This window comes from Mytilus californianus, unplaced genomic scaffold, assembly GCF_021869535.1.
Source record: "Mytilus californianus isolate M0D057914Y unplaced genomic scaffold, xbMytCali1.0.p SCAF_1, whole genome shotgun sequence".
Classification (NCBI taxonomy): Eukaryota; Metazoa; Mollusca; class Bivalvia; order Mytilida; family Mytilidae; genus Mytilus; species Mytilus californianus.
The window spans coordinates 131212498-131219069 of NW_026262581.1; positions in this window are offsets into that span (position 1 = coordinate 131212498).

The following is a 6572-nucleotide window of genomic DNA, read 5'->3' on the forward strand; positions in this document are numbered from 1 at the left end:
CTTTATATGATTGTTTAACTTGCACATTTGCTTTTGTTGTTCATAATACCTGTATTATAGAGTTAAGTGCTTATTCTGAACAGGGTTTATTGTATTTTCACTCGTGTACCTTATGATATTCTCATGATTAAGTTTACAAGAGGGGTAAGGCTGAGTACTCTATTACTAATTTAACCCTACCACATGTTCATTATAAAATAAGGAGATGTGGTATGATTGGCAATGAGTAAACTATCCACCAGAGACCAAATGATGTAATGTTAGAAATTATAGGTCACAGTACAGCCTTAAAAAATGAGCAATCCCATACTGCATAGCAAGTGATAAAAGGTCCTAACAGATCCCATACTGCATAGCAAGCTATAAAAGGTCCTAACATCTTCTTACATCTACAAACATGACACAATGTAAAACAGTTAAAACAATAAAATCCAACAGCCTGACTTATATTCATAACAACAAACAAAAACAAATATGATATAAAGCAACAAATGACAACACTGAATTACAAGCTCCTGACTTAGGACACGCATATACAGAATGTAATCATTCAACCCACCCCTAACCCATGGTTCATGGTTCATAATACCATATGGCACTGGATTAACCACAATTACAAAAGAACAAATACTAATAAAATGCTCTGCTGAGTGCAGCCTGATACGACCGCAGAGGTCGAACCCTGAACAGTTGGGGCAAGTTAGGACACAATATTCAAGCTTGATACTGTCTGAATTTGAATTGTGATCAAATTTTTGACATAATATAGGTTTCTGACACAAAATAAATGTGGTCAAAGATCTTAAAAATTTGAAATGGGACATTTAATTTACCTAGAATGGGTCTGATATCCAAAATCTAACAACATGGTTAGATTAAGCATATAAAAAAACACCAATAATTTAATTTTAGTTGAAATCAAACAAAGTTTAATTTTTGACCCTTCAAACCTTATTATGAACTTATTTGAAAACAGGGCCCAAAATAAAAAGATTCAATAAGATTCAGCAAATCATACAGCCGCAATAATTCAGTTTTTGATGAAATCAAACAAAGTTTAATTTTGGACCCTTTTGACCTAAATGTAGACCAATTCAAAAATGGGGCCAAATATCCCAAAAAATCATACAAGGTTAGAACACCCAGAAATTAAAGACTTAATTAATCCCATCGAAATTGGTTAAAACATTTGTATTTGTTTTCAATTGAAGATTTCTTGCTATTGCGCAATACTGTGCAATTGAAGATTTCTTGCTATTGTGCAATACTGTGCAATTGAAGATTTCTTGCTATTGCGCAATACTGAGCAATTGAAGATTTCTTGCTATTGCACAATACTGTGTTGTTGCGCAATACTGTGCAATTGAAGATTTCTTGCTATTGCGCAATACTGAGCAATTGAAGATTTCTTGCTATTGCACAATACTGTGTTGTTGCGCAATACTGTGCAATTGAAGATTTCTTGCTATTGCGCAATACTGTGCACTTGAAAATTTCTTGTTATTGCGCAATACTGTACAATTGAAGATTTCTTGCTATTGCGCAATACTGTGCAATTGAAGATTTCTTGCTATTGCGCAATACTGTGCAATTGAAGATTTCAAAAAATTTGAAGAAAAAAAAATCCCCCCAACTTTTTGAACCCCCTACACCCCCTTTTGGAGTAATTACCCCCAAACTCAATCCTAGCCTTCCAATTATGGTATGGAACCTTGTAGTACAATGTTAGAGAGATCCATACACTTAAACACAAGTTATTGTCTGGAAACTAGAAAAATGCTTGTTTTTGGCCCCTTTTTTGCCCCTAATTCCTGAACGTTTGGGACAATTAACCCCAAACTCAGTCCCAGCCTTCCCTTTGTGATATAGAACCTTGTGGTACAATTTCAGAGAGATCCATACACTTACACACAAGTTATTGTCCCGGAAACTACAAAAATGCTTGTTTTTGGCCCCTTTTTGGCCCCTAATTCCTAAACTGTTGGTACCATCACCCCTAAAATCAATCCCAACCTTCCTTTTGTGGTATTGAACCTTCTGGTAAAAATTCATAGAGATCCATACCCTTAAACTAAAGTTATTGTCCCGGAAACCAAATGTGTCTTCGGACAACGACGACGACGACATCATAGCATTATACGACGCAAAATTTTGTTTGCGGTCGTATAAAAATCAGTTCGAAAGAGCTTGACTCAGCAGATCTGTACTTGAGCAATAAAATGCAGGGCCCTGCTTGATACGACCACAGAGGTTGTACCCTGAACAGATGGGGCAAATATGGACACTACATTCAAGCTTAATACAGCTCTGAATTTGGATTTTGATTAAATAATTCACACAGAATGAACGTGGTCAAAGAACTGAAAAATTTGAAATTGCACTTTTACCTATTATTGTCTTATATCCAAAATCTAAATACATGGTTAGATTCAGCATATCCAAGTACACCAACAATTTAATTTTTTTTTTAATAATGGACAAAATTAGCTAAGTTTTTAAAACGCTCCATAAAGGAATTGAGTTTAAGCTGTAATTGGTAGGAAACCTTTTATTAAATTAATTAATAATTTTTAACAATCTTAATCTAGATCAATGCATGAACAATAATCACTAAAATTAATATATCTAAATCAGTAAAATTCTTAGTAACATTTAAAAATAAAACAACAGCTTCTTATTTGCATATCACATCAAAGGTTAGACATAAATTATAAGCTAAAACATTGTAAGGGAGGTAACTCTTATGTAAAAAAACTAGAGGCGCTCAAGAGCCTGTGTCGCTCACCTGTATTTACTGATGCTTTGGAAATCATGTAAAAAAAGGTTAAAATCATAATTAATAGTATTAGATATTAGATATTATAATGATATCTAAGATAACAAAAAACTGCAAAATTTCTGTAAAATTACTAACTCAGGGGCAGCAACCCAACAACGGGTTGTCGGATTCGTCTGAAAATTTCAGGGCAGATAAATCTAAATCTGATGAACATATTTGTTTCCTGTCAGATTTTCTCTAAATGCTTTAGTTTCAGAGATATAAACCAAAAACTGCATTTTACCCCTATGTTCTATTTTTAACCATGTCGGCCATGATGGTTGGAAGGTGGGGTCATCGGACAAATTTTTTAAACTAGATACCCTTATAATGATTAAGGCCAAGTATGGTTAAATTTGTCTGGGTAATTTCAGAGAAGAAGATTTTTGTAAAAGATTACAAAAATTTACGAAAAATTGTTAAAAATTGACTATAAAGGGCAATAACTCCTAAAGGGGTCGACTGACAATTTTGTGCATATTGACTTATTTGTAGGTCTTACTTTGCTGAACATTATTGCTGTTAACAGTTTATCTCTATCTATAATAATATTCAAGATAATAACCAAAAACTGCAAAATTTCCTTAAAATTACCAATTCAGGGGCAGCAACCCAACAACAGGTTGTCAGATTTGTCTGAAAATTTTAGGGCAGATAGATCTTGACCTGATAATCAGTTTTACTCTGTCAGATTTACTCTAAATGCTTTGGTTTCAGAGATATAAGCCAAAATCTACATTTTACCCCTATGTTCTATTTTTAGCCATGGCTGCCATCTTGGTTGGTTGTTTTAAACTAGATACCCTAATGATGATTGTGGCCAAGTTTGGTTAAATTTGGCTCAGAGGTTTCAGAGGAGAAGATTTTTGTAAAAGCTAACGACGACGGACAACGACGACGATGACGACGGACAACAGACGCCAAGTGATGAGAAAAGCTCACTTGGCCCTTCACGCCAGGTGAGCTAAAAATAAACTGTTATCACAGAGTTATGTCTCACCCTTTTGTAATTTTGATTATGCAAATGTTGAAATAAAAATCGCAATACTTTAACATGTTTCATAAGTTATGCAAATATTCAAAGTCAATGAACCATGACTGAGGTACATGGCTAAACAATCTCCATGTAAATGAGATGTGCCAAAGCTAATACAACTGCATACCAAATACCATTGACTTATTTTAAGTTGTTCCCTTTAAAAAAACCTAAACACAAACTTGTAAACTCTGTAAGTTTCAGAGTCAATGAACCATGAAGAGGGGGTGGGCTATATAATCCCCATGGAAAAGATACTTGCAAATGCCAATAAATTTGCATACCAAATATAGTTGACTTAACATTAGCAGTTTATCTCAAACTGATCTAATCACAAACTAATACATGTTAACTAAGCGAAAGTATCTAAGTGGATAGACCATGACTGAGGGGGCGGGGCCGAATATTCTCCATGGTAATGAGATGTGCAAATACTTATACAACTGAATACCAATTAACATTTGCCTACCCTAAATGGTTCCCCTTGAACTGACCTAATCACAAACTAATACATGTTAACTAAGCAAAATTTTCAAAGTCAATAGACCATGACTAAGGGGGTGGACCCAAATAATCTCCATGGAAATGAGATATGTCAATGCTTATACAACTGCATACCAAATATCATTGACCTACCACTAGTGGTTCCCCATAACCTGACCTAATCACAAACTAATACATGTAAAATAAGCAAAAGTTTCAAAGTCCATAGACCATGACTGAGGGGGCAGGGCCAAATAATCTCCATGGAAATTAAATGTGCCAATGCTAATATAACTGCATACCAAATATGACTGACCTACCACTTGTGGTTCACCATAAACTAGACCTAATCGCAAACTAATACATTGTTGAAGATGCCGACTCCAGAAACAGCATACCTATGTCTCTCTTTTTGACTCCGTAAAGGCAAGATAAAAATAACAAACAAATGAAATTGATTCAGCATAGCTTAAACCCCTCCCTACCTTTCAATTTTTGTTGAAATCAATCAAAGTTTAATTTTAAAATGGGCCTCAAATCCAAATCTAAATACATCTTATTGGGTTCAGCATATTGAAATCAATCAAAGGTTAATTTTGCACCTTAATTTGGACCCATTTGAAAATACGGTTTAAAATCAAATTCTAAATACACGGTAAGATTAATTATATCAAAGAACCCCAATATTTCAAGATTTAAAACTCCATTGAGATTGGTCAGAATTAAGCAATTGAAACAAAGTTTAAAAAAATTGCTTGTTTTTTACTCCTTTTTGGCCTCTAATTCCTAAGTGGATACAGCCATAACCCCTGAAAAAAAATTCTATCCAACCTTCCTTTAGTGGTATGGAACCTTGTACAATTTCATACAAATCCATACACTTATACTCAAGTATTGTCCAGAAACCAGAAAAATGTTTGATTTTGGCCTAAAATTCAAACAGTTAGGTCCATAACCCCCAAAATCAATCCCAACTTTCCTTTTGTGGTATGGAACTGTGTGGTACAATTTCATAAAGATCCATGCACTTATACTCAAGTTATTGTCTAGAAACCAAGTGTCTTTGGACATCGCCATATCATTATATGGCTGCATATTTTTTGCAGTTGTATAAAAATACTTAACAAAAAGACAAAGACACAAAGTAGTGATCTAAGAGTACAAGTGGGAAAAGTTTTACCTTGTCAATACCAAAATATAAGTATCGACAGGATGAAAAACAATATTGTGTAAATAATAAAATAGCTGTACATATGTATTAAACTATCAAAAATAAAATCAATGTTAGTACCAAATAAAGACAATATTCAAAGATTTTACTACAATGTTTAATTAATCACCTTTAAGAATAAGTTTATTCAAGGGACAATATTGTAAGTTCCAAGCTATTTAAAGCTATAAACATAACTGTAAAAATGTTGATGTGAAATTGCATTTATAAGATTTCTACATGTACAGCAAAGCTTTCAAATCAAATCTTTGCATCTATGAAAGAAATTTTAGTAGAGGTTTCAAGTAATTCAAACTTAATAATGTACATAGAATATTTATTAAAATCTTAAATATTTCTAGCTGTTATGAACACAAACATAGGGAACTAGTTGGGCAATATACACATCTTAAAAGGGCCCAAAGGAACATCACTGTAGCAATAAGAAAACAGGAACAAAAAAATACTCTCTTTTGTCTTAAATTTTAATAGAGATTCCCATGTGAAACTGAAATATAAAATCAAGAAAAGAACAGTTCTAGCTGTTCATAGATTTGTTTAAAGTCAGTTCCATGAGGTAAATTTCTGCAGTGTATAAGGATATTCTTGGTAATTGAAAGTACAAATTTCATCAAGTTTACAGTAAGTTTTATTAAACAGACTGATCATAAGACTATATGTTGACTTCTAGATGTCTTTTAATCTTCTTTTGTGTTGATGATTTGCTACTGACAGATATGTACCCAATAGTATCCTTTTCATATTCAGTAGACACTAGACGGCAGATTGACACAGGATACAAGTTTGAAATAATAACCCTAACCTCACTCTAACCAAAGACATAGCATATGGCGCTAGACCACCCATTGACACAGCCTACAGTGCTACAGTATAATTTAATAATTGCTAATTTACTCATTAATAGTGCGCTATATGTACTGGGAACAATTTGTTCTGTATATGTATACTCCAGTTGATCCAAAATATCTTACTTTATTGTATCAGTGTTAGAAAGTGACGACAAG